The sequence below is a fragment of the Clytia hemisphaerica genome, unplaced genomic scaffold, assembly GCF_902728285.1.
Source record: "Clytia hemisphaerica strain Z4C2 unplaced genomic scaffold, Clytia hemisphaerica genome assembly, whole genome shotgun sequence".
Lineage (NCBI taxonomy): Eukaryota > Metazoa > Cnidaria > Hydrozoa > Leptothecata > Clytiidae > Clytia > Clytia hemisphaerica.
The window spans coordinates 125025-144072 of record NW_027104054.1 but is presented as its reverse complement, the minus strand read 5'-3'; the positions used below and the strand labels follow the sequence as shown (position 1 = coordinate 144072).

The window sequence follows — 19048 nt, the reverse complement described above, 5'->3', positions numbered from 1 at the left end:
AGGGTGAAATATTCGATGTTCGATGTGACAAAGTGAGAATACAATATACCCCTCAGGTAATGGTAATTGCAGTAATTTCGGTAATAACGGTAATCACACCCTTACGCCACAACATATCGTCCTTTATAGCGCCACACCATAATGAGACAACTTATACAATGTACCCCTCAGTGGCGTAAGGGTGTGATTACCATGATTACCGTAATTACTGCAATTACCATTGCCTGAGGGGTACATTGTATACGTTATCATGGTAGATAGGGAAAGCCACATGTCGTCATTCGTGACAAATGTAACATTACTTGAATACGTGTATTAGTGAAGTATTTTTCGAAGTGTTTTTCAGTCCACCATAGATTGTAAAATTGCCCCTCTGTTTTTCTATTTTTGACACAGGGGTCAAATTCCAGTTTTTTGGGTGTTTTCGATAGGAAAAATGACGTAATCTTGACTTATGCATATCAAAAATTGTTGGACAACTGGTCACATCAAAGGGCACCGGTTTGAGGGCTGAGGTATATTTGAGTAAAATGACACAGCCCACCATGGTTGAGCAACGGAGAAATTTTTTGAATTTTGACGGGTTCAAAGTGCTATTTTAGGACCCATTTCAATTCAATTTGAAAAATAATTCATGTAAAAATAATGGAAATCTTTTAAAAGTACAAGCAACATGAGGGGCCATGCCCCCTGGTCCCGGGTCCCATGGGCATTAATTGTGAATTACCGTGAATAGTTTTCAAAAGGGGAAACCATGGTTTGCGCCGACGGGAGAAATTTTCAATTTAGTATGGCTAAAATCGCCCTCATTTACTCTCTTTTTCCAAAATATCGGTTTAAACATCACAGGATTGCTTTGATCAATCTGCTTAAAATTACACCTCATAATAAACCGGTTGCTTCTTTGTGATTAAGGATTTGCTACAAATATATGTTTTCCTGAAATAAAAGACCTGAAATCTTTTGATGCATCTATAAGAATAAGCATCTAAGAAAGAGAGGAGAATGTTAGTTAGGGAGGAAGCGCAACCATGGTTTGCGCTGACGGGGAAAATTTTCAATTTTCGACCCTCTCATAGCATTCGACTTTATTATTTTGAAGACTAGCTAGCAACTGCTAAAAACAATCGGAAGTTACAAGGATAAATGGCAGATGAATAGAACTGTTTGCACCGTTTCTTTTATGTTTTAAAATGAGATCTATAGGAGACCCTATAGGAGGCCCACCATAGTTAGGGCCGACCAAGAAAATTTTGAAATTTAAACCCTCTAAATTGGCTAAAATGGACATAGAAATACGATTCAACTAATAAATATAATTTTCACGATCACGCTGAACTGCAAATTTCACGCCATCACGCCTAAAAAAACTCGATTTCACGATCACGCCGGCACTTCATTTTCACGCCATCACGCCGTTTTTTTCAAAATTTCACGCCATCACGTCACGAAAAACCCTCCATCACGCCATCACGCCAACCGCTGGGGGGGGGCCTCATGGAAGGAGATATATATAGTAGACACTTTTATGGTTACCCAATACAATTATATCATAATCATGGTTAGGCTGCACGCATCCCCTCTGATATGATTTGATTCTGGGGATGCGCACAGCCTAAATCATGGTCGAAATGTTATCATTAGAATTTCTATGTATTTTGATGTTTTTCAGAATTCAGAATTCAGAATTTAAGCCAGAACAGCTAACTTTATGCACACTCCAAGAAAATTTTTTTGCAAGAACCAAGTCTCATCCTGAGAATTCCTCAAGTAGGTGTTATCCAGAATATGTACCAATGCAATATTTAACATGACTGGTGCGCCTACTTTTTTTCGCAATTTTTTCGTGTCAAGCATGAACAAACTACAAGAGCCAAAAAATACAGAATTCGTTAGCAAAATAGTTCAATATGCCTTAGCGTTTTATCGAGTTTTGGCATGGAAATTTAGGAATTTAAGGGGGCTCGAACCAACGCTTTACTGGTCTGACTATTTTGGCTTGTCAACCAGCTGTCCTTTGTTATTTTGAAGGGACATAAACACCGCTGATGGGACTCGAACCCACAACCTCTGAATTAGAAGTCCAGCGGGCTATCCGTTACGCCACAGCCGCGATAGAGTTTTGTTGGAAGTATTTTTTGAGTAGTCCACAAAAACATTTCCGAAAAAAATTTTTTTTCACAATTTTTTTGTGTCAAGCATGAACAAACTGCAAGAGCCCAAAAATACAGAATTCGTTACAAAAATAATTCAATATACCTTAGCGTTTTATCGAGTTTTGGCATGGAGATTTAGGCATTTAAGGGGGCTCGAACCTACCCTTGACTGGTCTGACTATTTTGGCTTGTCAACCAGCTGTCCCTTCTCATTTTGCACCCGTTAATGGAAGTAGTAACTGATACGCATCAATACGATGCGCTCAAATGGGACTGATGCTTATCGAGTTGATTCGCTGTTCTCATGCGCTAGAGCATAGCGCGACTGATAAGCATCGATTACTAACGATCATTTACCGCTATTGAGCTTCTGAACCAAGGTACATACCAAATTCCAAAATGGCGTCGAATAGCTGTAGTACTGGTGCACGTTGTTCCAACCAACAAGAAAGCGATGAATTTATGAAATTGTATTTTGAAGGTAGGAATTTTGTCTGGTAAAAAATATTTGTTTGGAACATTCTGAAGAAAATAGTCGCAGAAAATTCTTTAACATTATTCTTGTTATATATGTGGTGGGGAAATAGGGTGACTTCTGTGTTTGACTAGGGTGGACAGGTCAAAATTTCCAGAAAAAAACTTTCACAGCAGGAGCAGGGCATATTGTCCAAGGGGTCCATTTAATCATATCCTAGGCTAAAACCAAATCTCCAATGCTATGAATGGTGGTTGTTGTTCCTATTGGTCCTCACTCATGGATTTAGCGATTCACAGTCCCTCAAGATCATACGGTTCAATTGCTGAGTGTGGAGAGTTACTTTTTCATAAATGACTATTACTACTGGGTTAACTTTCATCACCACAACATTTTCTGGTCCTAAATTTATAAAAGCTAGAAGTCATGACATGACTTGTTTATATCCTAGCTAAATTTTAAATCACAGACCAGAACAGTCTGCTGTTGAAATAAAGTTACCCCTTTTATGAAAGTAATCCCAAATTGATGGTATTAGACGTCATGATAATGTACTATAATTCTCTCTGAGGTGGCCATTGAAAAGTTTCTCTCGCGTTGCAGCGGGAGTTAATGCATGCGGGTAGATGGGCGGTTGGGCGGTCGGAAAAATTCCCGGGTTCTTTAAAATTGGGACAGTATGTCGGAGGCGAGTGGTGACACAAACAATACAAGTTTAAATTATTTGATGGCTGCCAGAGAGCGATGAAGAAAAAAGCTATACCTTTTAAAAGCTTTACCTGGATTTTTTCCCGCGTCTCTGCACCAGAAAATCAACGGAAAATATGATGCAGGCGGGTGATACAAATAGAACAATTTTTCGATGGCCGCCTAATCAGTGTTAGCTATTTTGATTGAATAGAAACAATAAATTAAAAAGGGCAGGTTAACAAGTTTCATTTTTCATGGTCTCATTTGCAGAGATTTCATCTAATTTGTTGTTAAATGCTGAGATCTTGGAAGTCAAAATGTTGCTCTGTTCTTGGTTGTCTGATATTCCGGTGGATGGGGTTTTGGCAGCTATCCATCTATATTATTAAAGTAGTAACAAATATAAAAACATTTTAACAAAAAAAATTATAAAAAAATTATAAAAGTAAATGAGTTGTTATGTCCCTTCAAATGAGAAGGGGACAGCTGGTTGACAAGCCAAAATGGCTCGAACCTACGCTTGACTGGTCTGACTATTTTGGCTTGTCAACCAGCTGTCCCTTCTCATTTTAAGGGACATAAAACACGCTGATGGGACTCGAACCTACAACCTCTGAAGTAAAAGTCCAGCGCGCTATCCGTTGCGCCACAGCGGCGATACGGTGTTGTTGAAAGCATTTTTTGAGTAGTCCAAAAAAAAATTTCCGAAAAAAATTTTTTTTCACAATTTTTTTGTCATAAATATGTCAAGCATCAACAACCCAGAAAAGCCCAAAGTACAGAATTCGTTACAAAAAATATAATTCAATATGCCTTAGCGTTTTATCTAGTTTTGGTATGGAGATTTAGGCATTTAAGGGGGCTCGAACCTACGCTTGACTGGTGACTATTTTGGCTTGTCAACCAGCTGTCCCTTCTCATTTTGAAGGGACATAAACACCGCTGATGCGACTCGAACCCACAACTCTGAATTAGAAGTCCAACGCGCTATCCGTTGCGCCACAGCGGCGATACGGTGTTGTTGAAAGCATTTTTTGAGTAGTCCAAAAAAAACAATTTTCCGAAAAAAAAAAATTTTTTTCATTTAAATATCACAATTTTTTTGTCATAAATATGTCAACCTCAAACAACCAGAAAAAGCCAAAAGTACAGAATTCGTTACAAAAATATAATTCAATATGCCTTAGCGTTTTATCTAGTTTTGTATGGATTTAGGCATTTAAGGGGGCTCGAACCTACGCTTGACTGGTCTGACTATTTTGGCTTGTCAACCAGCTGTCCTTTCTCATTTTGAAGGGACATAAACACCGCTGATGCGACTCGAACCCACAACCTCTGAATTAGAAGTCCAACGCGCTATCCGTTGCGCCACAGCGGCGATACGGTGTTGTTGAAAGCATTTTTTGAGTAGTCCAAAAAAAAATTTCCGAAAAGAATTTTTTTTCACAATTTTTTTGTCATAAATATGTCAAGCATCAACAACCCAGAAAAGCCAAAAAGTACAGAATTCGTTACAAAAATATAATTCAATATGCCTTAGCGTTTTATCTAGTTTTGGTATGGAGATTTAGGCATTTAAGGGGGCTCGAACCTACGCTTGACTGGTCTGACTATTTTGGCTTGTCAACCAGCTGTCCCTTCTCATTTTGAAGGGACATAAACACCGCTGATGGGACTCGAACCTAACAACCTCTGAATTAAAGTCCAGCGCGCTATCCGTTGCGCCACAGCGGCGATACGGTGTTGTTGAAAGCATTTTTGAGTAGTCCAAAAAAAAATTCCGAAAAAAATTTTTTTTCACAATTTTTTTGTCATAAATATGTCAAGCATCAACAACCCAGAAAAGCCCAAAAGTACAGAATTCGTTACAAAAATATAATTCAATATGCCTTAGCGTTTTATCTAGTTTGGTATGGAGATTTAGGCATTTAAGGGGGCTCGAACCTACGCTTGACTGGTCTGACTATTTTGGCTTGTCAACCAGCTGTCCTTTCTCATTTTGAAGGGACAAACACCGCTGATGGGACTCGAACCCACAACCTCTGAATTAGAAGTCCAAGCGCGCTATCCGTTGCGCCACAGCGGCGATACGGTGTTGTTGAAAGCATTTTTTGAGTAGTCCAAAAAAAAATTTCCGAAAAAAATTTTTTTTCACAATTTTTTGTCATAAATATGTCAAGCATCAACAACCCAGAAAAGCCCAAAAGTACAGAATTCGTTACAAAAATATAATTCAATATGCCTTAGCGTTTTATCTAGTTGGTATGGAGATTTAGGCATTTAAGGGGGCTCGAACCTACGCTTGACTGGTCTGACTATTTTGGCTTGTCAACCAGCTGTCCCTTCTCATTTTGAAGGGACATAAACACCGCTGATGGGACTCGAACCCACAACCTCTGAATTAGAAGTCCAGCGCGCTATCCGTTGCGCCACAGCGGCGATACGGTGTTGTTGAAAGCATTTTTTGAGTAGTCCAAAAAAAAATTTCCGAAAAAAAATTTTTTTTCACAATTTTTTTGTCATAAATATGTCAAGCATCAACAACCCAGAAAAGCCCAAAAGTACAGAATTCGTTACAAAAATATAATTCAATATGCCTTAGCGTTTTATCTAGTTTTGGTATGGAGATTTAGGCATTTAAGGGGGCTCGAACCTACGCTTGACTGGTCTGACTATTTGGCTTGTCAACCAGCTGTCCCTTCTCATTTTGAAGGGACATAAACACCGCTGATGGGACTCGAACCCACAACCTCTGAATTAGAAGTCCAGCGCGCTATCCGTTGCGCCACAGCGGCGATACGGTGTTGTTGAAAGCATTTTTTGAGTAGTCCAAAAAAAAATTTCCGAAAAAAATTTTTTTCACAATTTTTTTGTCATAAATATGTCAAGCATCAACAACCCAGAAAAGCCCAAAAGTACAGAATTCGTTACAAAAATATAATTCAATATGCCTTAGCGTTTTATCTAGTTTTGGTATGGAGATTTAGGCATTTAAGGGGGCTCGAACCTACGCTTGACTGGTCTGACTATTTTGGCTTGTCAACCAGCTGTCCCTTCTCATTTTGAAGGGACATAAACACCGCTGATGGGACTCGAACCCACAACCTCTGAATTAGAAGTCCAGCGCGCTATCCGTTGCGCCACAGCGGCGATACGGTGTTGTTTGAAAGCATTTTTTGAGTAGTCCAAAAAAAAATTTCCGAAAAAAATTTTTTTTCACAATTTTTTTGTCATAAATATGTCAAGCATCAACAACCCAGAAAAGCCCAAAAGTACAGAATTTCACAAGTCATAATATGTCAAGTCAACCCAGAAAAGCCCAATACAATTCGTTACAAAATATAATTCAATATGCCTTAGCGTTTTATCTAGTTTTGGTATGGAGATTTAGGCATTTAAGGGGGCTCGAACCTACGCTTGACTGGTCTGACTATTTTGGCTTGTCAACCAGCTGTCCCTTCTCATTTTGAAGGGACATAAACACCGCTGATGGGACTCGAACCCACAACCTCTGAATTAAAGTCCAGCGCGCTATCCGTTGCGCCACAGCGCGCGATACGGTGTTGTTGAAAGCATTTTTTGAGTAGTCCAAAAAAAAATTTCCGAAAAAAATTTTTTTTCACAATTTTTTTGTCATAAATATGTCAAGCATCAACAACCCAGAAAAGCCCAAAAGTACAGAATTCGTTACAAAAATATAATTCAATATGCCTTAGCGTTTTATCTAGTTTTGGTATGGAGATTTAGGCATTTAAGGGGGCTCGAACCTACGCTTGACTGGTCTGACTATTTTGGCTGTCAACCAGCTGTCCCTTCTCATTTTGAAGGGACATAAACACCGCTGATGGGACTCGAACCAACACCTCTGAATTAGAAGTCCAGCGCGCTATCCGTTGCGCCACAGCGGCGATACGGTGTTGTTGAAAGCATTTTTTGAGTAGTCCAAAAAAAAATTTCCGAAAAAAAATTTTTTTTCACAATTTTTTTGTCATAAATATGTCAAGCATCAACAACCCAGAAAAGCCCAAAAGTACAGAATTCGTTACAAAAATAATTCAATATGCCTTAGCGTTTTATCTAGTTTTGGTATGGAGATTTAGGCATTTAAGGGGGCTCGAACCTACGCTTGACTGGTCTGACTTTTGGCTTGTCAACCAGCTGTCCCTTCTCATTTTGAAGGGACATAAACACCGCTGATGGGACTCGAACCCACAACCTCTGAATTAGAAGTCCAGCGCGCTATCCGTTGCGCCACAGCGGCGATACGGTGTGTTGAAAGCATTTTTGAGTCGTCCAAAAAAAAATTCCGAAAAAATTTTTTTTCACATTTTGTAATATGTCAAGTCCAGAAAAGCCCAAAAGTACAGAAAAAAATTTTTTTTCACAATTTTTTTGTCATAAATATGTCAAGCATCAACAACCCAGAAAAGCCCAAAAGTACAGAATTCGTTACAAAAATATAATTCAATATGCCTTAGCGTTTTATCTAGTTTTGGTATGGAGATTTAGGCATTTAAGGGGGCTCGAACCTACGCTTGACTGGTCTGACTATTTTGGCTTGTCAACCAGCTGTCCCTTCTCATTTTGAAGGGACATAAACACCGCTGATGGGACTCGAACCCACACCTCTGAATTAGAAGTCCAGCGCGCTATCCGTTGCGCCACAGCGGCGATACGGTGTTGTTGAAAGCATTTTTTGAGTAGTCCAAAAAAAAATTTCCGAAAAAAATTTTTTTTCACAATTTTTTTGTCATAAATATGTCAAGCATCAACAACCCAGAAAAGCCCAAAAGTACAGAATTCGTTACAAAATATAATTCAATATGCCTTAGCGTTTTATCTAGTTTTGGTATGGAGATTTAGGCATTTAAGGGGGCTCGAACCTACGCTTGACTGGTCTGACTATTTTGGCTGTCAACCAGCTGTCCCTTCTCATTTTGAAGGGACATAAACACCGCTGATGGGACTCGAACCCACAACCTCTGAATTAGAAGTCCAGCGCGCTATCCGTTGCGCCACAGCGGCGTACGGTGTTGTTGAAAGCATTTTTTGAGTAGTCCAAAAAAAATTTCCGAAAAAAATTTTTTTCACAATTTTTTGTCATAAATATGTCAAGCATCAACAACCCAGAAAAGCCCAAAAGTACAGAATTCGTTACAAAAAATATAATTCAATATGCCTTAGCGTTTTATCTAGTTTTGGTATGGAGATTTAGGCATTTAAGGGGGCTCGAACCTACGCTTGACTGGTCTGACTATTTTGGCTTGTCAACCAGCTGTCCCTTCTCATTTTGAAGGGACATAAACACCGCTGATGGGACTCGAACCCACAACCTCTGAATTAGAAGTCCAGCGCGCTATCCGTTGCGCCACAGCGGCGATACGGTGTTGTTGAAAGCATTTTTGAGTAGTCCAAAAAAAAATTTCCGAAAAAAATTTTTTTCACCATTTTTGTCATAAATTGTCAAGTATCAACAAAAGCAGTACAAAAAAACCAATGTCATAATATGTCAAGCATCAACAACCCAGAAAAGCCCAAAAGTACAGAATTCGTTACAAAAATATAATTCAATATGCCTTAGCGTTTTATCTAGTTTTGGTATGGAGATTTAGGCATTTAAGGGGGCTCGAACCTACGCTTGACTGGTCTGACTATTTTGGCTTGTCAACCAGCTGTCCCTTCTCATTTTGAAGGGACATAAACACCGCTGATGGGACTCGAACCCACAACCTCTGAATTAGAAGTCCAGCGCGCTATCCGTTGCGCCACAGCGGCGATACGGTGTTGTTGAAAGCATTTTTTGAGTAGTCCAAAAAAAAATTTCCGAAAAAAATTTTTTTTCACAATTTTTTTGTCATAAATATGTCAAGCATCAACAACCCAGAAAAGCCCAAAAGTACAGAATTCGTTACAAAAATATAATTCAATATGCCTTAGCGTTTTATCTAGTTTTGGTATGGAGATTTAGGCATTTAAGGGGGCTCGAACCTACGCTTGACTGGTCTGACTATTTTGGCTTGTCAACCAGCTGTCCCTTCTCATTTTGAAGGGACATAAACACGCTGATGGGACTCGAACCCACAACCTCTGAATTAGAAGTCCAGCGCGCTATCCGTTGCGCCACAGCGGCGATACGGTGTTGTTGAAAGCATTTTTTGAGTAGTCCAAAAAAAAATTCCGAAAAAAATTTTTTTCACAATTTTTTTGTCATAAATATGTCAAGCATCAACAACCCAGAAAAGCCCAAAAGTACAGAATTCGTTACAAAAATATAATTCAATATGCCTTAGCGTTTTATCTAGTTTTGGTATGGAGATTTAGGCATTTAAGGGGGCTCGAACCTACGCTTGACTGGTCTGACTATTTTGGCTTGTCAACCAGCTGTCCCTTCTCATTTTGAAGGGACATAAACACCGCTGATGGGACTCGAACCCACAACCTCTGAATTAGAAGTCCAGCGCGCTATCCGTTGCGCCACAGCGGCGATACGGTGTTGTTGAAAGCATTTTTTGAGTAGTCCAAAAAAAAATTTTTTTTCACAATTTTTTTGTCATAAATATGTCAAGCATCAACAACCCAGAAAAGCCCAAAAGTACAGAATTCGTTACAAAAATATAATTCAATATGCCTTAGCGTTTTATCTAGTTTTGGTATGGAGATTTAGGCATTTAAGGGGGCTCGAACCTACGCTTGACTGGTCTGACTATTTTGGCTGTCAACCAGCTGTCCCTTCTCATTTTGAAGGGACATAAACACCGCTGATGGGACTCGAACCCACAACCTCTGAATTAGAAGTCCAGCGCGCTATCCGTTGCGCCACAGCGGCGATACGGTGTTGTTGAAAGCATTTTTTGAGTAGTCCAAAAAAAAATTTCCGAAAAAAATTTTTTTTCACAATTTTTTTGTCATAAATATGTCAAGCATCAACAACCCAGAAAAGCCCAAAAGTACAGAATTCGTTACAAAAATATAATTCAATATGCCTTAGCGTTTTATCTAGTTTTGGTATGGAGATTTAGGCATTTAAGGGGGCTCGAACCTACGCTTGACTGGTCTGACTATTTTGGCTTGTCAACCAGCTGTCCCTTCTCATTTTGAAGGGACATAAACACCGCTGATGGGACTCGAACCCACAACCTCTGAATTAGAAGTCCAGCGCGCTATCCGTTGCGCCACAGCGGCGATACGGTGTTGTTGAAAGCATTTTTGAGTAGTCCAAAAAAAAATTTCCGAAAAAAATTTTTTTCACAATTTTTTTGTCATAAATATGTCAAGCATCAACAACCCAGAAAAGCCCAAAAGTACAGAATTCGTTACAAAATATAATTCAATATGCCTTAGCGTTTTATCTAGTTTTGGTATGGAGATTTAGGCATTTAAGGGGGCTCGAACCTACGCTTGACTGGTCTGACTATTTTGGCTTGTCAACCAGCTGTCCCTTCTCATTTTGAAGGGACATAAACACCGCTGATGGGACTCGAACCCACAACCTCTGAATTAGAAGTCCAGCGCGCTATCCGTTGCGCCACAGCGGCGATACGGTGTTGTTGAAAGCATTTTTTGAGTAGTCCAAAAAAAAATTTCCGAAAAAAATTTTTTTCACAATTTTTTTGTCATAAATATGTCAAGCATCAACAACCCAGAAAAGCCCAAAAGTACAGAATTCGTTACAAAAATATAATTCAATATGCCTTAGCGTTTTATCTAGTTTTGGTATGGAGATTTAGGCATTTAAGGGGGCTCGAACCTACGCTTGACTGGTCTGACTATTTTGGCTTGTCAACCAGCTGTCCCTTCTCATTTTGAAGGGACATAAACACCGCTGATGGGACTCGAACCCACAACCTCTGAATTAGAAGTCCAGCGCGCTATCCGTTGCGCCACAGCGGCGATACGGTGTTGTTGAAAGCATTTTTTGAGTAGTCCAAAAAAAAATTTCCGAAAAAAATTTTTTTTCACAATTTTTTTGTCATAAATATGTCAAGCATCAACAACCCAGAAAAGCCCAAAAGTACAGAATTCGTTACAAAAATATAATTCAATATGCCTTAGCGTTTTATCTAGTTTTGGTATGGAGATTTAGGCATTTAAGGGGGCTCGAACCTACGCTTGACTGGTCTGACTATTTTGGCTTGTCAACCAGCTGTCCCTTCTCATTTTGAAGGGACATAAACACCGCTGATGGGACTCGAACCCACAACCTCTGAATTAGAAGTCCAGCGCGCTATCCGTTGCGCCACAGCGGCGATACGGTGTTGTTGAAAGCATTTTTTGAGTAGTCCAAAAAAAAATTTCCGAAAAAAATTTTTTTTCACAATTTTTTGTCATAAATATGTCAAGCATCAACAACCCAGAAAAGCCCAAAAGTACAGAATTCGTTACAAAAATAAATTCAATATGCCTTAGCGTTTTATCTAGTTTTGGTATGGAGATTTAGGCATTTAAGGGGGCTCGAACCTACGCTTGACTGGTCTGACTATTTTGGCTTGTCAACCAGCTGTCCCTTCTCATTTTGAAGGGACATAAACACCGCTGATGGGACTCGAACCCACAACCTCTGAATTAGAAGTCCAGCGCGCTATCCGTTGCGCCACAGCGGCGATACGGTGTTGTTGAAAGCATTTTTTGAGTAGTCCAAAAAAAAATTTCCGAAAAAATTTTTTTTCACAATTTTTTTGTCATAAATATGTCAAGCATCAACAACCCAGAAAAGCCCAAAAGTACAGAATTCGTTACAAAAATATAATTCAATATGCCTTAGCGTTTTATCTAGTTTTGGTATATGGAGATTTAGGCATTTAAGGGGGCTCGAACCTACGCTTGACTGGTCTGACTATTTTGGCTGTCAACCAGCTGTCCCTTCTCATTTTGAAGGGACATAAACACCGCTGATGGGACTCGAACCCACAACCTCTGAATTAGAAGTCCAGCGCGCTATCCGTTGCGCCACAGCGGCGATACGGTGTTGTTAAAGCATTTTTTGAGTAGTCCAAAAAAAAATTCCGAAAAAAATTTTTTTCACAATTTTTTTGTCATAAATATGTCAAGCATCAACAACCCAGAAAAGCCCAAAAGTACAGAATTCGTTACAAAAATATAATTCATATGCCTTAGCGTTTTATCTAGTTTTGGTATGGAGATTTAGGCATTTAAGGGGGCTCGAACCTACGCTTGACTGGTCTGACTTTTTGGCTTGTCAACCAGCTGTCCCTTCTCATTTTGAAGGGACATAAACACCGCTGATGGGACTCGAACCCACAACCTCTGAATTAGAAGTCCAGCGCGCTATCCGTTGCGCCACAGCGGCGCGATACGGTGTTGTTGAAAGCATTTTTTGAGTAGTCCAAAAAAAAAATTTCCGAAAAAATTTTTTTTTCACAATTTTTTGTCATAAATATGTCAAGCATCAACAAAGAAAAGCCCAAACCAAAGTACAGAATTCGTTACAAAAATATAATTCAATATGCCTTAGCGTTTTATCTAGTTTTGGTATGGAGATTTAGGCATTTAAGGGGGCTCGAACCTACGCTTGACTGGTCTGACTATTTTGGCTTGTCAACCAGCTGTCCCTTCTCATTTTGAAGGGACATAAACACCGCTGATGGGACTCGAACCCACAACCTCTGAATTAGAAGTCCAGCGCGCTATCCGTTGCGCCACAGCGGCGGCGATACGGTGTTGTTGAAAGCATTTTTGAGTAGTCCCAAAAAAAATTTCCGAAAAAAATTTTTTTCACAATTTTTTTGTCATAAATATGTCAAGCATCAACAACCCAGAAAAGCCCAAAGTACAGAATTCGTTACAAAAATATAATTCAATATGCCTTAGCGTTTTATCTAGTTTTGGTATGGAGATTTAGGCATTTAAGGGGGCTCGAACCTACGCTTGACTGGTCTGACTATTTTGGCTTGTCAACCAGCTGTCCCTTCTCATTTTGAAGGGACATAAACACCGCTGATGGGACTCGAACCCACAACCTCTGAATTAGAAGTCCAGCGCGCTATCCGTTGCGCCACAGCGGCGATACGGTGTTGTTGAAAGCATTTTTTGAGTAGTCCAAAAAAAAATTTCCGAAAAAAATTTTTTTTCACAATTTTTTTGTCATAAATATGTCAAGCATCAACAACCCAGAAAAGCCCAAAAGTACAGAATTCGTTACAAAAATATAATTCAATATGCCTTAGCGTTTTATCTAGTTTTGGTATGGAGATTTAGGCATTTAAGGGGGCTCGAACCTACGCTTGACTGGTCTGACTATTTTGGCTTGTCAACCAGCTGTCCCTTCTCATTTTGAAGGGACATAAACACCGCTGATGGGACTCGAACCCACAACCTCTGAATTAGAAGTCCAGCGCGCTATCCGTTGCGCCACAGCGGCGATACGGTGTTGTTGAAAGCATTTTTTGAGTAGTCCAAAAAAAAATTTCCGAAAAAATTTTTTTTCACAATTTTTTTGTCATAAATATGTCAAGCATCAACAACCCAGAAAAGCCCAAAAGTACAGAATTCGTTACAAAAATATAATTCAATATGCCTTAGCGTTTATCTAGTTTTGGTATGGAGATTTAGGCATTTAAGGGGGCTCGAACCTACGCTTGACTGGTCTGACTATTTTGGCTGTCAACCAGCTGTCCCTTCTCATTTTGAAGGGACATAAACACCGCTGATGGGACTCGAACCCACAACCTCTGAATTAGAAGTCCAGCGCGCTATCCGTTGCGCCACAGCGGCGATACGGTGTTGTTGAAAGCATTTTTTGAGTAGTCCAAAAAAAAATTTCCGAAAAAAATTTTTTTCACAATTTTTTTGTCATAAATATGTCAAGCATCAACAACCCAGAAAAGCCCAAAAGTACAGAATTCGTTACAAAAATATAATTCAATATGCCTTAGCGTTTTATCTAGTTTTGGTATGGAGATTTAGGCATTTAAGGGGGCTCGAACCTACGCTTGACTGGTCTGACTATTTTGGCTTGTCAACCAGCTGTCCCTTCTCATTTTGAAGGGACATAAACACCGCTGATGGGACTCGAACCCACAACCTCTGAATTAGAAGTCCAGCGCGCTATCCGTTGCGCCACAGCGGCGATACGGTGTTGTTGAAAGCATTTTTTGAGTAGTCCAAAAAAAAATTTCCGAAAAAAATTTTTTTTCACAATTTTTTTGTCATAAATATGTCAAGCATCAACAACCCAGAAAAGCCCAAAAGTACAGAATTCGTTACAAAAATATATTCAATATGCCTTAGCGTTTTATCTAGTTTTGGTATGGAGATTTAGGCATTTAGGGGGCTCGAACCTACGCTTGACTGGTCTGACTATTTTGGCTCGTCAACCAGCTGTCCCTTCTCATTTTGAAGGGACATAAACACCGCTGATGGGACTCGAACCCACAACCTCTGAATTAGAAGTCCAGCGCGCTATCCGTTGCGCCACAGCGGCGATACGGTGTTGTTGAAAGCATTTTTTGAGTAGTCCAAAAAAAATTTCCGAAAAAAATTTTTTTTCACAATTTTTTGTCATAAATATGTCAAGCATCAACAACCCAGAAAAGCCCAAAAGTACAGAATTCGTTACAAAAATATAATTCAATATGCCTTAGCGTTTTATCTAGTTTTGGTATGGAGATTTAGGCATTTAAGGGGGCTCGAACCTACGCTTGACTGGTCTGACTATTTTGGCTTGTCAACCAGCTGTCCCTTCTCATTTTGAAGGGACATAAACACCGCTGATGGGACTCGAACCCACAACCTCTGAATTAGAAGTCCAGCGCGCTATCCGTTGCGCCACAGCGGCGATACGGTGTTGTTGAAAGCATTTTTTGAGTAGTCCAAAAAAAAATTTCCGAAAAAAATTTTTTTTCACAATTTTTTGTCATAAATATGTCAAGCATCAACAACCCAGAAAAGCCCAAAAGTACAGAATTCGTTACAAAAATATAATTCAATATGCCTTAGCGTTTTATCTAGTTTTGGTATGGAGATTTAGGCATTTAAGGGGGCTCGAACCTACGCTTGACTGGTCTGACTATTTTGGCTTGTCAACCAGCTGTCCCTTCTCATTTTGAAGGGACATAAACACCGCTGATGGGACTCGAACCCACAACCTCTGAATTAGAAGTCCAGCGCGCTATCCGTTGCGCCACAGCGGCGATACGGTGTTGTTGAAAGCATTTTTGAGTAGTCCAAAAAAAAATTCCGAAAAAATTTTTTTTCACAATTTTTTTGTCATAAATATGTCAAGCATCAACAACCCAGAAAAGCCCAAAGTACAGAATTCGTTACAAAAATATAATTCAATATGCCTTAGCGTTTTATCTAGTTTTGGTATGGAGATTTAGGCATTTAAGGGGGCTCGAACCTACGCTTGACTGGTCTGACTATTTTGGCTCGTCAACCAGCTGTCCCTTCTCATTTTGAAGGGACATAAACACCGCTGATGGGACTCGAACCCACAACCTCTGAATTAGAAGTCCAGCGCGCTATCCGTTGCGCCACAGCGGCGATACGGTGTTGTTTTCGAAAGCATTTTTTGAGTAGTCCAAAAAAAAATTTCCGAAAAAAATTTTTTTTCACAATTTTTTGTCATAAATATGTCAAGCATCAACAACCCAGAAAAGCCCAAAAGTACAGAATTCGTTACAAAAATATAATTCAATATGCCTTAGCGTTTTATCTAGTTTTGGTATATGGATTTAGGCATTTAAGGGGGCTCGAACCTACGCTTGACTGGTCTGACTATTTTGGCTTGTCAACCAGCTGTCCCTTCTCATTTTGAAGGGACATAAAACTGCTGATGGGACTCGAACCCACAACCTCTGAATTAGAAGTCCAGCGCGCTATCCGTTGCGCCACAGCGGCGATACGGTGTTGTTGAAAGCATTTTTTGAGTAGTCCAAAAAAAAATTTCCGAAAAAAATTTTTTTTCACAATTTTTTTGTCATAAATATGTCAAGCATCAACAACCCAGAAAAGCCCAAAAGTACAGAATTCGTTACAAAAATATAATTCAATATGCCTTAGCGTTTTATCTAGTTTTGGTATGGAGATTTAGGCATTTAAGGGGGCTCGAACCTACGCTTGACTGGTTGACTATTTTGGCTTGTCAACCAGCTGTCCCTTCTCATTTTGAAGGGACATAAACACCGCTGATGGGACTCGAACCCACAACCTCTGAATTAGAAGTCCAGCGCGCTATCCGTTGCGCCACAGCGCGCGATACGGTGTTGTTGAAAGCATTTTTTGAGTAGTCCAAAAAAAATTTCCGAAAAAAATTTTTTTTCACAATTTTTTGTCATAAATATGTCAAGCATCAACAACCCAGAAAAGCCCAAAAGTACAGAATTCGTTACAAAAATATAATTCAATATGCCTTAGCGTTTTATCTAGTTTTGGTATGGAGATTTAGGCATTTAAGGGGGCTCGACTACGCACTGATTTTCTGTTGACTATTTTGGCTTGTCAACCAGCTGTCCCTTCATTTTGAAGGGACATAAACACCGCTGATGGGACTCGAACCCACAACCTCTGAATTAGAAGTCCAGCGCGCTATCCGTTGCGCCACAGCGGCGATACGGTGTGTTGTTGAAAGCATTTTTTGAGTAGTCCAAAAAAAAATTCCGAAAAAAATTTTTTTCACAATTTTTTTGTCATAAATATGTCAAGCATCAACAACCCAGAAAAGCCCAAAAGTACAGAATTCGTTACAAAAATATAATTCAATATGCCTTAGCGTTTTATCTAGTTTTGTGTATGGAGATTTAGGCATTTAAGGGGGCTCGAACCTACGCTTGACTGGTCTGACTATTTTGGCTTGTCAACCAGCTGTCCCTTCTCATTTTGAAGGGACATAAACACCGCTGATGGGACTCGAACCCACAACCTCTGAATTAGAAGTCCAGCGCGCTATCCGTTGCGCCCAGCGCGGCGATACGGTGTTGTTGAAAGCATTTTTTGAGTAGTCCAAAAAAAATTTCCGAAAAAAATTTTTTCACAATTTTTTTGTCATAAAATGTCAAGCATCAACAACCCAGAAAAGCCCAAAAGTACAGAATTCGTTACAAAAATATAATTCAATATGCCTTAGCGTTTTATCTAGTTTTGGTATGGGATTTAGGCATTTAAGGGGGCTCGAACCTACGCTTGACTGGTCTGACTATTTTGGCTTGTCAACCAGCTGTCCCTTCTCATTTGAAGGGACATAAACACCGCTGATGGGACTCGAACCCACAACCTCTGAATTAGAAGTCCAGCGCGCTATCCGTTGCGCCACAGCGGCGATACGGTGTTGTTGAAAAGCATTTTTTGAGTAGTCCAAAAAAAAATTTCCAAAAATTTTTTTCACAATTTTTTTGTCATAAATATGTCAAGCATCAACAACCCAGAAAAGCCCAAAAGTACAGAATTCGTTACAAAAAATATAATTCAATATGCCTTAGCGTTTTATCTAGTTTTGGTATGGAGATTTAGGCATTTAAGGGGGCTCGAACCTACGCTTGACTGGTCTGACTATTTTGGCTTGTCAACCAGCTGTCCCTTCTCATTTTGAAGGGACATAAACACCGCTGATGGGACTCGAACCCACAACCTCTGAATTAGAAGTCCAGCGCGCTATCCGTTGCGCCACAGCGGCGATACGGTGTTATGAAAGCATTTTTTGAGTAGTCCAAAAAAAAATTTCCGAAAAAAATTTTTTTCACAATTTTTTTGTCATAAATATGTCAAGCATCAACAACCCAGAAAAGCCCAAAAGTACAGAATTCGTTACAAAAAATATAATTCAATATGCCTTAGCGTTTTATCTAGTTTTGTATGGAGATTTAGGCATTTAAGGGGGCTCGAACCTACGCTTGACTGGTCTGACTATTTTGGCTTGTCAACCAGCTGTCCCTTCTCATTTTGAAGGGACATAAACACCGCTGATGGGACTCGAACCCACAACCTCTGAATTAGAAGTCCAGCGCGCTATCCGTTGCGCCACAGCGGCGATACGGTGTTGTTGAAAGCATTTTTTGAGTAGTCCAAAAAAAAATTCCGAAAAAAAATTTTTTTTCAATTTTTTGTCATAAATATGTCAAGCATCAAAACCCAGAAAAGCCCAAAAGTACAGAATTCGTTACAAAATATAATTCAATATGCCTTAGCGTTTTATCTAGTTTTGGTATGGAGATTTAGGCATTTAAGGGGGCCGAACCTACGCTTGACTGGTTGACTATTTTGGCTTGTCAACCAGCTGTCCCTTCTCATTTTGAAGGGACATAAACCGCTGATGGACTCGAACCCACAACCTCTGAATTAGAAGTCCAGCGCGCTATCCGTTGCGCCACAGCGGCGATACGGTGTTGTTGAAAGCATTTTTTGAGTAGTCCAAAAAAAAATTTCCGAAAAAAATTTTTTTTCACAATTTTTTTGTCATAAATATGTCAAGCATCAACAACCCAGAAAAGCCCAAAAGTACAGAATTCGTTACAAAAATATAATTCAATATGCCTTAGCGTTTTATCTAGTTTTGGTATGGAGATTTAGGCATTTAAGGGGGCTCGAACCTACGCTTGACTGGTCTGACTATTTTGGCTTGTCAACAGCTGTCCCTTCTCATTTTGAAGGGACATAAACACCGCTGATGGGACTCGAACCCACAACCTCTGAATTAGAAGTCCAGCGCGCTATCCGTTGCGCCACAGCGGCGATACGGTGTTGTTGAAAGCATTTTTTGAGTAGTCCAAAAAAA

General features: G+C 39.6%; 30 non-coding genes across 30 annotated transcripts; all 30 read right to left on the bottom strand.

Annotated features, from left to right (window-relative positions):
- Positions 1–5687: 5687 nt before the first annotated feature.
- Trnar-ucu (transfer RNA arginine (anticodon UCU)) lies at positions 5688–5760 on the bottom strand. The gene has a single exon. It is a non-coding gene; the product is annotated as a tRNA-Arg (tRNA).
- Positions 5761–6043: 283 nt separating this feature from the next.
- Positions 6044–6116, bottom strand: Trnar-ucu (transfer RNA arginine (anticodon UCU)). The gene has a single exon. It is a non-coding gene; the product is annotated as a tRNA-Arg (tRNA).
- Positions 6117–6398: 282 nt separating this feature from the next.
- On the bottom strand, positions 6399–6471 carry Trnar-ucu (transfer RNA arginine (anticodon UCU)). Its single transcript has one exon. It is a non-coding gene; the product is annotated as a tRNA-Arg (tRNA).
- Positions 6472–7509: 1038 nt separating this feature from the next.
- Positions 7510–7582, bottom strand: Trnar-ucu (transfer RNA arginine (anticodon UCU)). Its single transcript has one exon. It is a non-coding gene; the product is annotated as a tRNA-Arg (tRNA).
- Positions 7583–8273: 691 nt separating this feature from the next.
- Trnar-ucu (transfer RNA arginine (anticodon UCU)) lies at positions 8274–8346 on the bottom strand. The gene has a single exon. It is a non-coding gene; the product is annotated as a tRNA-Arg (tRNA).
- A 280-nt stretch (positions 8347–8626) lies between these two features.
- Positions 8627–8699, bottom strand: Trnar-ucu (transfer RNA arginine (anticodon UCU)). Its single transcript has one exon. It is a non-coding gene; the product is annotated as a tRNA-Arg (tRNA).
- A 324-nt stretch (positions 8700–9023) lies between these two features.
- Trnar-ucu (transfer RNA arginine (anticodon UCU)) lies at positions 9024–9096 on the bottom strand. The gene has a single exon. It is a non-coding gene; the product is annotated as a tRNA-Arg (tRNA).
- Positions 9097–9732: 636 nt separating this feature from the next.
- On the bottom strand, positions 9733–9805 carry Trnar-ucu (transfer RNA arginine (anticodon UCU)). The gene has a single exon. It is a non-coding gene; the product is annotated as a tRNA-Arg (tRNA).
- Positions 9806–10074: 269 nt separating this feature from the next.
- On the bottom strand, positions 10075–10147 carry Trnar-ucu (transfer RNA arginine (anticodon UCU)). The gene has a single exon. It is a non-coding gene; the product is annotated as a tRNA-Arg (tRNA).
- A 283-nt stretch (positions 10148–10430) lies between these two features.
- Trnar-ucu (transfer RNA arginine (anticodon UCU)) lies at positions 10431–10503 on the bottom strand. Its single transcript has one exon. It is a non-coding gene; the product is annotated as a tRNA-Arg (tRNA).
- Positions 10504–10783: 280 nt separating this feature from the next.
- Trnar-ucu (transfer RNA arginine (anticodon UCU)) lies at positions 10784–10856 on the bottom strand. Its single transcript has one exon. It is a non-coding gene; the product is annotated as a tRNA-Arg (tRNA).
- Positions 10857–11138: 282 nt separating this feature from the next.
- On the bottom strand, positions 11139–11211 carry Trnar-ucu (transfer RNA arginine (anticodon UCU)). Its single transcript has one exon. It is a non-coding gene; the product is annotated as a tRNA-Arg (tRNA).
- A 283-nt stretch (positions 11212–11494) lies between these two features.
- Positions 11495–11567, bottom strand: Trnar-ucu (transfer RNA arginine (anticodon UCU)). Its single transcript has one exon. It is a non-coding gene; the product is annotated as a tRNA-Arg (tRNA).
- A 281-nt stretch (positions 11568–11848) lies between these two features.
- Trnar-ucu (transfer RNA arginine (anticodon UCU)) lies at positions 11849–11921 on the bottom strand. Its single transcript has one exon. It is a non-coding gene; the product is annotated as a tRNA-Arg (tRNA).
- A 283-nt stretch (positions 11922–12204) lies between these two features.
- Trnar-ucu (transfer RNA arginine (anticodon UCU)) lies at positions 12205–12277 on the bottom strand. Its single transcript has one exon. It is a non-coding gene; the product is annotated as a tRNA-Arg (tRNA).
- A 278-nt stretch (positions 12278–12555) lies between these two features.
- Positions 12556–12628, bottom strand: Trnar-ucu (transfer RNA arginine (anticodon UCU)). Its single transcript has one exon. It is a non-coding gene; the product is annotated as a tRNA-Arg (tRNA).
- Positions 12629–12914: 286 nt separating this feature from the next.
- On the bottom strand, positions 12915–12987 carry Trnar-ucu (transfer RNA arginine (anticodon UCU)). Its single transcript has one exon. It is a non-coding gene; the product is annotated as a tRNA-Arg (tRNA).
- A 283-nt stretch (positions 12988–13270) lies between these two features.
- On the bottom strand, positions 13271–13343 carry Trnar-ucu (transfer RNA arginine (anticodon UCU)). Its single transcript has one exon. It is a non-coding gene; the product is annotated as a tRNA-Arg (tRNA).
- Positions 13344–13626: 283 nt separating this feature from the next.
- Trnar-ucu (transfer RNA arginine (anticodon UCU)) lies at positions 13627–13699 on the bottom strand. Its single transcript has one exon. It is a non-coding gene; the product is annotated as a tRNA-Arg (tRNA).
- A 280-nt stretch (positions 13700–13979) lies between these two features.
- Positions 13980–14052, bottom strand: Trnar-ucu (transfer RNA arginine (anticodon UCU)). Its single transcript has one exon. It is a non-coding gene; the product is annotated as a tRNA-Arg (tRNA).
- A 282-nt stretch (positions 14053–14334) lies between these two features.
- On the bottom strand, positions 14335–14407 carry Trnar-ucu (transfer RNA arginine (anticodon UCU)). Its single transcript has one exon. It is a non-coding gene; the product is annotated as a tRNA-Arg (tRNA).
- Positions 14408–14688: 281 nt separating this feature from the next.
- Positions 14689–14761, bottom strand: Trnar-ucu (transfer RNA arginine (anticodon UCU)). The gene has a single exon. It is a non-coding gene; the product is annotated as a tRNA-Arg (tRNA).
- Positions 14762–15042: 281 nt separating this feature from the next.
- On the bottom strand, positions 15043–15115 carry Trnar-ucu (transfer RNA arginine (anticodon UCU)). The gene has a single exon. It is a non-coding gene; the product is annotated as a tRNA-Arg (tRNA).
- A 282-nt stretch (positions 15116–15397) lies between these two features.
- Trnar-ucu (transfer RNA arginine (anticodon UCU)) lies at positions 15398–15470 on the bottom strand. The gene has a single exon. It is a non-coding gene; the product is annotated as a tRNA-Arg (tRNA).
- A 279-nt stretch (positions 15471–15749) lies between these two features.
- Trnar-ucu (transfer RNA arginine (anticodon UCU)) lies at positions 15750–15822 on the bottom strand. The gene has a single exon. It is a non-coding gene; the product is annotated as a tRNA-Arg (tRNA).
- Positions 15823–16815: 993 nt separating this feature from the next.
- Positions 16816–16888, bottom strand: Trnar-ucu (transfer RNA arginine (anticodon UCU)). Its single transcript has one exon. It is a non-coding gene; the product is annotated as a tRNA-Arg (tRNA).
- A 635-nt stretch (positions 16889–17523) lies between these two features.
- Trnar-ucu (transfer RNA arginine (anticodon UCU)) lies at positions 17524–17596 on the bottom strand. Its single transcript has one exon. It is a non-coding gene; the product is annotated as a tRNA-Arg (tRNA).
- A 281-nt stretch (positions 17597–17877) lies between these two features.
- On the bottom strand, positions 17878–17950 carry Trnar-ucu (transfer RNA arginine (anticodon UCU)). The gene has a single exon. It is a non-coding gene; the product is annotated as a tRNA-Arg (tRNA).
- A 281-nt stretch (positions 17951–18231) lies between these two features.
- Positions 18232–18304, bottom strand: Trnar-ucu (transfer RNA arginine (anticodon UCU)). Its single transcript has one exon. It is a non-coding gene; the product is annotated as a tRNA-Arg (tRNA).
- A 628-nt stretch (positions 18305–18932) lies between these two features.
- Trnar-ucu (transfer RNA arginine (anticodon UCU)) lies at positions 18933–19005 on the bottom strand. The gene has a single exon. It is a non-coding gene; the product is annotated as a tRNA-Arg (tRNA).
- Positions 19006–19048: the final 43 nt, after the last annotated feature.